The 11025-nt window shown below is 43.5% G+C and overlaps 1 long non-coding RNA gene across 1 annotated transcript; it reads right to left on the reverse strand.

Moving 5' to 3' along the window:
• Window positions 1-996: 996 nt before the first annotated feature.
• On the reverse strand, window positions 997-9351 carry LOC125938925 (uncharacterized). The gene is made up of 5 exons (XR_007462862.1): window positions 9260-9351; window positions 9014-9138; window positions 7815-7946; window positions 2308-2537; window positions 997-2003 (listed from the first exon to the last, which is right to left on the reverse strand). It is a non-coding gene; the product is annotated as an uncharacterized LOC125938925 (long non-coding RNA).
• Between the last annotated feature and the right edge of the window lie 1674 nt (window positions 9352-11025).

Here is an 11025-nt window from a genome sequence, read left to right on the forward strand (position 1 = left end):
AAGCTTCCAATGATAGATGAATGGATAAAGATGTGGTATATATACCCAATGGGATATTATTACTTGGCCATAAAAAGAATGAAGTCTTGCCATTTGTGATAATACGGATGGACCTAGAGGATATTATGCCAAGTGAAATAAGTGAAACAGAGCAAGAGAAGTACCATAAGATTTCACTTATATGTAGACTCTAAAAAGCAAAACAAATGAACAAAACAAAACAGAAACAGACTCAAAGATACAGAGAACAAACTGGTACCCAGAGGGGAGGGACGTGGGTGTATGAATGACATAGGTGAATAGGATTAAGAGGTTCAGTCTTTCAGTCATAAAATAAATAAGACACAGGTCCACAAGGCACAGCACAGGGAATATAGTCAATAATATCATAACGACTTTGTATGTTGACAGATGGTAACTAAACGTATCGTGGTTACCATTTTGTAATGTATATAAATATCAAATCATGACGTTGTACCCTTGAAACTAATATAATATTGTATGTCAATTACTCTTCAATTTAAAAGAAAAAGGAAAAAGGAAAATGCAGGGCTTCTTGTTTAAAAGGCAGAGAAAACAATGCCTTCAGGGGTCCTAAAATGTAAAATTTTCTCCTTTCTCCTGTGGTCCCTTCATACCTGCCATAGTTCTTTTGTCTTTAATTGGAAGCGAGAGAGAGCTGGAGAGAGAGGCAGAGGGAGAGAGAGAGAGAGAGAGAGAGAGAGAGAGAATCCCATGCTCAGCATGGAGCCCAACGCAGGGCTCGATCCCACAATCCTGGGATCAGGACCGGAGCCAAAATCAAGAGTCAGATGCCCAACTAACTGAGCCACCCAGGTGCCCCCTGCTGTCATAGTATTTTTAAAATTTTTTTTTAATTTTAATTTTTATTTTTATTTATTTATTTATTTTTTATTTTTTGCTTCTTAAGTCACACTCCCTGGGGCATGGATAAGGCAGGGTGGTGGGAGAGGATACTCCGGGACTGAGCACAGACCTCCACAGGCAAGGAGGAGACGGTGCGCTGCAATCTGTCGTGTCCAAATGACCCACTTCACCCAGTACTTTTTGTTGTTCTTTTTGTTGGCAAACCTGGAGCCCTACGCACAGGTGTGAAACTATAAAAATAACTCCGATCTTCCTTTCAGACAAAATGTAGTTGTTTAATTAGGTTGATGGTAGAAATAAGAAAACTAATCCTAAAAGTTCCAACATTTTATACCACAAAGGTAGGGGTCTTTTTTGCTTCCATGGAGGAGATAAATTGTCTCTTTCAAACCTCAGTCCCTTTACTTCCAAGAGGAGGCAGGACTCTGAGAATCCTGGCAGTTTGGCTCAGAGACAAATGAGCCGCCTTGGATAGCGGGAGATGTCAGGGGAAACCAACGTCAGGAGAACTCTGGCTTTTTCTTCCAAGCATCCTTCTCCTGACATGATGATCCAAAAAACACACAGGCCCTGACCATTTGTCAGAAATGGTGCAGGAAAACAACCTATGAGAATGACTGGAAACTTCTGGCTTTTTTTTTTTATTAACTGATTGATAATCTTCCTTAAATCACAAAGGTTCTGAGGTGACCTAAAGGTAACATATGCCAGAAAAAATTTAAGTTAAATTAAATTAAATTAAACACCAAGAAAGATATAAAACAGATTATATTGTTAGAATCAGAGGGAAACATTAGAACTCCAATTTATAGGCCAAGAGGTCCAAAAGAGTAACAGTACTTGATTCTGAAGTGTTTCTAAGTTACTTGCCACCAGAAGTAAAAATGGAAATGTTGTCAGTTACATTGTTAACTGTAACTACAGCTACATGCATTGTCCATGAGGAGAAAAGCACTGATGTCCTAGAGAGAAGCAAAACGTATTTGGTACTTAAGTCTAAAAGAAATTACTTACTTGGATGCTAAGAATTATGACGGACAATGTCCTCAGTAATATTAGTCAGAGTCGAGGCGAAGTATGCCAAAACACTCTGCTTTGGCTATTCCTTGCGGCTTCTTTCAGTAAATGGCAAGAGCACAACCGAAAATATAAAACAGAAATAATACATCTTAGGGGCGCCTGGGTGGCTCAGTCAGTTATGCATCCCACTCTTGATTTCCGCTCAAGTCATGATCTCATGGTTCATGAGATCGAGCCCCGAGTCAAGTTCTGCGCTGACAGCACAGAACCTGCCTGCTTGGGATTCTCTCCCCCCCCCCTCCTCTCTCTCTCTGTCTCTCTCTCTTTCCTCTCTCTCTCTGCATCTCTCTCTCTCAAAATAAAGAAATAAACATTTTTTTTTTAAAAAAGGAATAATACCTCTATACTCCCTGCCAATTCATTTTTCTGATCCAGTTTAATATTTGGTGAGTAGTATATAGAGCGACAGGATATAGCAGATGTTTTCCCACAGCTGGGCTTGATAATTGGTCGGGAGAGAGAACAGATAGACACAGAAGCCAAGACCCGTAAGTCTTTCCGATAAGCGTCGTACAATCTCTTTGAAGAGAAAGGTCTACTGTTGATTGGTCGTCTGACACTTCATCAAGCTGCAACAGAAACAGAATTCATAGGCACGGCCCGTGATTAAAGACACAGGATCCCACGTGAAGATCGAATCCTTAAAACCTGTTGTTACTGTCTTCATGCAATTGGAAACCATCTTCACGCCCCATCTTTTGGAAAGAAAGTCACTCCTCTATACATAGCGTGGAAGCCGGGGGACGCAAAGGCCAGTGGATATTGCCAAACGTGCATGAGTGACAGCAGTACTGGGGGCCTCCTGAGAATGCCCAGGCCTTCTGAATTTAAGTAAATTACTCAGCCTATAAAAAAAATGTCAGCCTGGGGGCACCTGGGTGGCTCAGTCAATTAAGCATCCAACGTTAGATTTCAACTCAGGTCTTGAGTTCAAGCCCCATATCAGGCTCCACACTGACAGTGTGGGGCCTGCTTGGGATTCTCTCTCTCTCTCTCTCTCTCTCTCTCTCTCTCTCTCTCCTTCCCTCTGCCCCTTCCCAGCTTGTTCTCCCTCTCCCTCTCTCTCTTTCTCTCAAAGTTAATAAATAAACCTTAAAAACTTTTCTTAAAAGACATTAAAAAATCTGTCAGCCTGGCCAGCATAAAGCTACTAATGTTAAAGAAATTATTAAACAGAACCGTGAGACGTTACCAAAAACTCACTTTAACGTATGTAGCTATGGCTTAAGTCCTCATTTGAGCACTAATCAATACCTCTTATAGACATAGTGTCATGAAGAATGAGAGGGAAATATTGGTAAAGAGTCTCCCACTAAAATTAATTACAAATTCCTTTATTGCATTATTGGTCTGTAGGCCTCCAAAATCAAGTTATACAGATTAGTGTGTGAAGTAACACAGGGACAGGTGACCAGTGGAGAGATGGTGGGCATGGGCTCAGATATCAGGAGAGAGGGGAAGTGAAGTTTCTTTCAGCCTGAAAAGAAAAATTGACACGGGGAATGTACACATGATGAATTTAAAATATGATCCTATGAGAATAGGATCATAAAGGAAGTAATAGATTTTAGCCCTCAAATCAACTTTCTCATATCTGTCTTCGGTATGAAAATTTCTGCATGCCCACTTCAACTTATAATAAAAGTTATATATAAACTCTGGAGTCTAAACAAAATATCATCACTTTTATGTACTAAGAATGTATCCTTTCGCCATAAAATTGGAACTCTAATTTCCTGGGAATTTATGGAAGACATTTTTAAAATCCCACGGAAGGGTTAAAATATGTGTGTGTAGCCACTCTTCTTTTAATTAGATTTTTTATCATTTTTTTTATTTGGGCTGTTACAGTAGTTATTATTTTAATTAAATTTTTTACTGCCAGTGCTCATTTTAATGCATTGAATGTTATTCCTAATGAAAGGAAGGCAGTTTAATATCATCTGAAACTCGGCGGAGCCTTTGTAAAGTTAATTTTTCTCCAAGGATGGATCTTAAAAATGCCTCGACCTCACAGACTTGGAGCCAAAGTTAGGTCGGTTTCACTTGGATAGTCACTGACCCATTAAGAGGATTGCCACCAGCTTTATTGGGCGAAGTAATATTGCCCTGAGTCTAATAAAATTCTTACTGTCCATCCAAGTCTTCAGCGGTTGAGTTCATCCTCGCTCTTCTCTTCCCAACTTCATAGCAGAAAGAATAACCTTTAGATGTAGATTTCCATGAAGCCCACCCTGTTTGATCCAGGGCCTGGCATTGCTATGAAATCAGCCCCCTGTTTCTCTACTCGCCAGGGAAATATATAAGTGTGTGACACTTTCCCTCTGTAGCACATATCATGATTTAGAATCATAGACTGGTTTGATTATTTAATCAGTGTTTCTTCCAACCCGCCCTGTGTGCCAAAAGGGTGAGCAGAGAGTTTTATTTGCACGCCATTGCACCCTGCACTGGCCAAGCACTTACCAAGCACACAATGAATGTTTGCTGACTGAGTACATGAAATTTTAAGCTGGGAGCATTATAGCGAGCATCATGATGTCTGCCTCACCCTTAATACAAATGGGAGAAACTAGGAGAGAGTTGGTCCTGATTCTCATTTATGGTTTGCTTAATTTTTAAAATTATATTTTATATAATATTTTAGTTAAAATCATTTAGTTAGAAAAGGATGCTCTGGGGGTGCCTGAGTGGCTCGGTCAGTTAAGTGTCCAACTTGGGCTCAGGTCATGATATCGTGGTCCATGGGTTCGAGCCCTGTGTTGGGCTCTGGGCTGACAGCTCAGAGCCTGGACCCTGCTTCAGATTCTGTGTCTCCCTCTCTCTGCTCCTCCCCTGCTCTCTGTCTGTCTGTCTCTCTCTCTAAAATAAATAAACATTAAAAAAATTTTTTAAAAAGGATGCTCTGATTTAGTAAGCACTTAGTGCGTTAACCACTATTTGGCAAACAATAAACTTGAGCAAGCCACTGCAAAGCGCTAAGAAGTATATTAGCTAAAGAATAAAAACAAGGGGAGCCTGGGTGGCTCAGTCAGTTAAGTATCTGACTCTTGACTTCAGCTCAGGTCATGATCTCACCATCGTGAGATCGAGCCCCACATCAGGGTCAGCACTGAGCTTGGAGCCTGTGTGGGATTCTCTCTCTCCCTCTCTCTCTGTCTCTCCCCCATTCATGTGCACACATGCACATTCCCTCTCTCTCTCTCTCTCTCTCTCTCTCTCTCTCTGTTTCTCTCTCTCTCTCTCAAAATAAAAATTTTAAAAAAAATTAAAAACAAGGTAGTAGGACCCAGAGGTCTGACGCAGAGGAGCCCAGAGACTTTATAGGGCAATAGGCCTCACAACCAAATTATATCCAATATTGGGAGAACGGCATTTTCACTCTGGGATTGTGTCCATCCTGGAGAATGCAACAGACATAGAGTCTCTGGTCTTTCCCTCATCCCCTCAGTCTTCTCTCTCATATTTTGCCTCCTTATACCCAAAACTGGGGAGAGCTATGGGATAACAAGGGCTACCCTTTTAGATGAAGAGCTTATATTTTCCTGTTTCCTGTCTTCATCTCTTGACAGAGAACCTTGACATTTTCCTTCCTTGGATTCTTTTTCCAGTATACATAAATGAGAATCCTCCCCCCTCCCCACCCCCGCCTCAATCTCAATCACTTAAGTGGTATGTATTTTTTTAATGACTATGCAGTCAAAGGCTTTAGAATACTTTCTTCACTATAGGAGAACAAAAAATCCAGCTAGGTAGTCAGCAATGTTCATTTAACCTTCCTTATCTAGAGGAGAAGGCACTTGGCAGGGGGAATTTCGAAGTAAGATCACTCCTTCCTGAAGGGCAGCCATGTCCTCACGGGCATCAGAAAATTCTCCTTCCCCCTTGTTCTTACACACACACACACACACACACACACACACACACTAGTGAACAAAGGCACAGTTGGCACATATCCAGTCAGACTTGTGGTCTATGGGAAAACTTGAAGGGCTATGAGGAGGTTGGTGTGGATTCCGCTGAAGGAGAAGGTGAGGAAGAAGGAGAGAATACTAAGTTGACTGAGAAGACTGAGGAAGATTAAGATGTCACAAAGGTGCTGCCTTTCCAGGGAAGCCTATTCTCTTCTAAACTTTGGGAAGCTGTGGGCTGATGGGTTCCTTTGTACCCAGTGCTGTGCACCCTCGTATACAATTCCCGACCTATGCTTCGAAACCCAACACAATGATCCAAATGGCCCATGTCTCTGATGGGTTTGAATACAATATTCTGTGTCTTAAATGAGGGGGGGCAGGGGGAAGAAACAGAAAAAGGTCACTCCCTTCTGCCTGGTCCACATTCCCCTGTCAGTGCTCTTTGGCCAGACTCCAGGGTGCATCTGGCACTCAGTTCTGATGATCACAGCACATTCTGCCTACTTAGCCCTGCACTTTTCGTTCGAAGAATTCCCGATTCCCAAACTACCTTTCCCTTCCCATTCACCCCTGCCCATTCTCTCTGTACCCAGATCTGAGATACCCAGCAAGCCGATGTACAGATGCGATAAGCTGATAAGAGCCAAAGGAGCCGTCACTGAAAGTTTATACTGGAAACCAGATGTAATTGCCTTAAGCACAGAGAAGCTGCCATCTCAAGGTGATGCCTCAAGGAGTCTCAGGTAGGAAGGTGCCCTGAGTCGGTGGAGGTGGGAAGATATTAGGGGCTAACAATGGTGACTCTTGGACTGGGGAGGAGCCACGATCCTTGGAAGACACAAATATATTGAAGCAGTTTATTTGGTAGCACATATAAAACTGGTAAGACTAAAAAAGCAAACAAACAAACAAAACAAAAAAGAAATAGAAATAAACAGTTGGTAAATGCAACCAAAGCAAGCAAACAAGAGCTGTGAATGGCTGGTGGCATTCCCTCCGCTTTACGTCAGGGGGGAGAGGGTGCAGTCACCCCCCAAATGAATACTCCTTGTTCGTACTCCAACAGCCGAGTACTCACTACTCAACCCTTCAACCACAGCTCTCTTAAACTCAGCCACGGAAACCTTCAATTCCTCCTTAACTTAGGCCTTTTCTGAGGACCTAGATCTCAGTGTAGGTGGTTTGAACTCTGTTTATTAACTTAAGCTACAGAGAAACTTCTTCATTTTCCATCCTCTGAGGGCATGGTGACTTATTTTCCTTTTCCCTTTTCCCTTTCCTCCGTGAACTTTCCCAGTAATCCCTGGGGGGAAGTAGGGTTTACTTTAAATTGCCTGAGAGGTACTTGAATTTCCATGTCTCAGTGATCTTTAGCCATGAAGTTAATCATTACGATTAAAGAAGGTCACCATAACTTAGGATTGGCAATAGAACTGAACTTTTTCTCCCAAGAACCTAAACCCTTCAAACCCGGCCAAGTTTTGCAGCAATCGGAAAAGCTTTCCCTGAGTCAGCAGTGGAGGCAGGTGACAGGAGTGGGCAGGCACAGGTGAGGTCACGGTGAGGTAGTTACGGGCCAAGCAGTATGGGGAAAAACCCACACCACCATTATTCCAAGACAGGCCTCATTTGGTCTTAAGGTCAACTGGTGGCCTAGCAGCTTTTTATTCCCCCTTTGCTACAACCCTCTATCTTACCTCTTCCTCTTCCTCAGCCTTTTCAGAAGAAAACCCCCTTGACGAACTGACGCGTATCTTCTTATTTTCGATATTTTAGTTTGCCAAATGCGGATGCTGAGGTCAGTGTTACCTGTATCATATCTCTTCCCAGTTTGGTCTCTCCCCCACCCCCGAAATCTAACCCAGCCTCTCCCTCCCATGCCCCGTTCTCCTCTTCTCCCCACCAGCAAGACCCACTTATGCAGCGACTTACCATCTAACCACTCATTCCTGAGAGGATCAGTCTCAGAGCCACATCGAAAAGTCAATTTTTAATAAAGTTTCAGGAAGTGTCCAAAGCGAGACTGTTTGATGCAAACAGGAAGCAATGTTATGCATAAATAACCTGTGGAGACAGAGAAATCAGACAGTTCCAGCATTAAGCCTCCATGTGGGCAGAAGAGAAATCCATCCCTGGAAGCAAATGGCCACTATTAATTGTCCACCTGTAGCTGTGATGTGCTCAAGAAAGAGGAAGGGTAGAGGGCACCTATGCAGGTCAGTGGGTTAAGCATGTGACTCTTAATCTTGGCTCAGGTTGTGATCTCACGGTCCATGAGTTCGAGCCCCGAATTGGGCTCTGTGATGACAGCGTGGAGCCTGCTTAGGATTCTCTCTCCATCTCTCTTTCTGTCCCTCCTCCTCTTCTCTCTCTCTCTCTCTCTCTCGCGCGCGCGCGTGCGCGCGAGAGAGAGATGAAAGAAATCAAATAAACTTGAAAGAAAGAAGAAAGAAAGAAAGAAAGAAAGAAAGAAAGAAAGAAAGAAAGAACAAGGATAGGAAAAGAGCTACCACCATAGCCACATGTACACTAACCTTTAATTCAATTCCATTCCACAAGCATCAAGAACTGACCATGTACCCAACACTATGACGCGCATCAGATAAGCAAGATATATCCGTTTCCTGTCCTCACAGAGCTTACTGTTTAATGGGTAAGCGACACAATGTGATATGGCATGAAAAGCACTATGGCGGAGGAAAGAGTGATCTCAGGGACCATAGGAGGATTCCTACCCAGACACAGGGAAGATTTCTGGAAGAGGTGACATCTCAGCTGCGGACTGAAGCCTGAACAGGACAGCAGTTATGCAAACCTAACTGAGGATTGGGAGGGAAGGGAAGAATTTAATTTTGACCAGAACCCTGTGAAGTATGTGTGACTGGCTCCGTCTTCCTAGTAAGATAACCACGCCTCACAGGCATTAAAGACTCACGTTCTCAAATCCAGTCCATGGCGGGTGTGGGCTTGGTCCTCGGGATAATCAAGCCCAAGGCTGGCCTGGTTCCTTGCATGACACCAGGCCTCTAGCCGCATCTCACCTCTCTACCAGTTCCCAGACCTCAGAGAAGCACCTGACAGGATCAGGACCGAGAGTTCTGGCCAGAAAAGGAGGGCAGGACAATGCTCACCTGTGGGGATTTTATCTCTGAGCAGCAAGGGCTCAGCAGGGGCATGTGTCCTTCAAATCGCCTCGGAGTTCCTGTACAAGGATAACTTCTAGTGTCCAAGCAGCACATCGTATGGAAACTCATTCCTGAAAAAGTGCATGCAAACGATTTTGAAAAGCAAAAGAGACGCTTTATTTAGAACAGACCTGTCACGAGGACCTTTAAAGCAAAGTCTTGTAAACAACTGTAACATCTCCTTTCTCTTACGATGAGGCACGCTTGGAATATTGGAGTTGGCTCTTCCTGGCATAGCACATTCAGGAGATCAGAGGCTGTCAGAGGCAGTTGGAAAAAAACGACCTTGATAAAACAGTTGGCTTTCATTCCGGCCCCGTTCATACTCTGAAAAGAAAATTAAGCGACTGACGTAAATGTCCATCACTGAGTATATTTATTTAAATCCTGAATGGCAAAAGGCAAACATTGTAGATATTAATGAAGAAATAAAACAAACATTTGACTTTTTTTCTTTGTTCAATGATAATAACCTTGTTTGAAAGCCTGCCTTGCCAGATTTGAGGCCAGCTCCTTGCAGGTCACACAATGGCTTCTCCAGGCGATGAAAATTTCCTTTTCACCAAAAGATGATGCAGATGAATACGTTTGAGACGCGCGGATAGTGGTGCGACCTCGCTACTGGAAGTCTGCTGTGCGGGTAACAAAAAGTAACACATCTAATGCTTTACTTTTCCCTCAGAGCCCAGGATGTCAGTTTTTAGCCCTGCTAGTCAGGAGGAAATGGAGACTTCAGAAGGTCCTGGCTGTGGTTGCCAAAGGATTAGTGTAATGTGTGCAAGACTCACTTCTGGCTGGCATGGATATTTCTGAAACCACCAAAAAGCTTCATTTTGGTGAGGCCACTTTTCTGTCTCAGATATTGAAGGAAGCATTGCTGGCTATGATGCCATCAGCCTTCAGCAGCTTGCCAATGGGAGGCTGGTTCCAGACAAACCCCAGTTGCCTGCTTGTTCTCCTTTCCAGAAAACACTGAACGCATTTGCCCTAACCTAATGCTCCTCACACACATTTCTACGCCTACAGAAATGAGGATTATCTCGAGCCTCCCCAGTGATTAGGTTCGAAGCCCCTAAGTCTGAAAAGAGACATTCTTTGGACATTTCTTTCTAAATGTCTTTAGAATTACCACATTCTTTCGTTCTGCCATTGCCATCTATTCTGAACTTCCCTTATGTCTCTGTTCTTGAAGCAATCTCATCTGAATTCATCCTGCTCTCAGTTCTCTCTCTTTCTCTCTCCCTGCCTCACCACCACCACACCTCCACCACCAGGGTCAATGTTGAGGTAAGTCAGAGATAAGTCAATGAGCTAAGACCAGGCCTTCTACTTGTTAAATTGGAGGGCTCGCGTGGATAGTATATCCTGGGGCTGACATCTGCCCTAAAGAGCTTTGTTTTCTGCCTCTGCCCTGTGCCCCACTCCAGCCCCCAACACATTCACATTAGGGCCCTTGACCAAAGAGTAATAAGAATACCAGGTATCATTTTGGCTCTGACATTTTCACTTTAACTCCCTTCTCATTTTTAACAAGGCAGCGGTGGCCTCTGGAGATAAATCCAGACATGAGCGTAGGAGGGAACTAACACATCATAAGCACCCATTTTGCCCCTGTTGTATCCAGCCGAGACTGGTGGTCAAGAGCACCGACTCTGGGCCGAGGACCCAAGGTCATACCCCAACACTGTACTTTCTAGCATTGAGATCTTGGCCACTTTACCTGGCCTCTGTACCTCTTTGTCCTCATCTATAAAAGAGGGAAAGAAATAGTGCAATGTCTTAGGGGTGTCAGCAGAATTGAATAACTCAGTCTGTGTCAAGCACTTAGCACATTATAACCCCAGTAAACACTGGCTATTGTTACACCTGAGGGTGGGAGGTGGGCGGGGGGGGGGGGGGGGGGGAGAAAAAGAGAGAACTGCCACATGAAAAAAGGTTTTTTTTTTCAAAATAAAAAA

The sequence above is a fragment of the Panthera uncia genome (assembly GCF_023721935.1).
Source record: "Panthera uncia isolate 11264 chromosome B2 unlocalized genomic scaffold, Puncia_PCG_1.0 HiC_scaffold_24, whole genome shotgun sequence".
In the NCBI taxonomy this organism is placed as follows: Eukaryota; Metazoa; Chordata; class Mammalia; order Carnivora; family Felidae; genus Panthera; species Panthera uncia.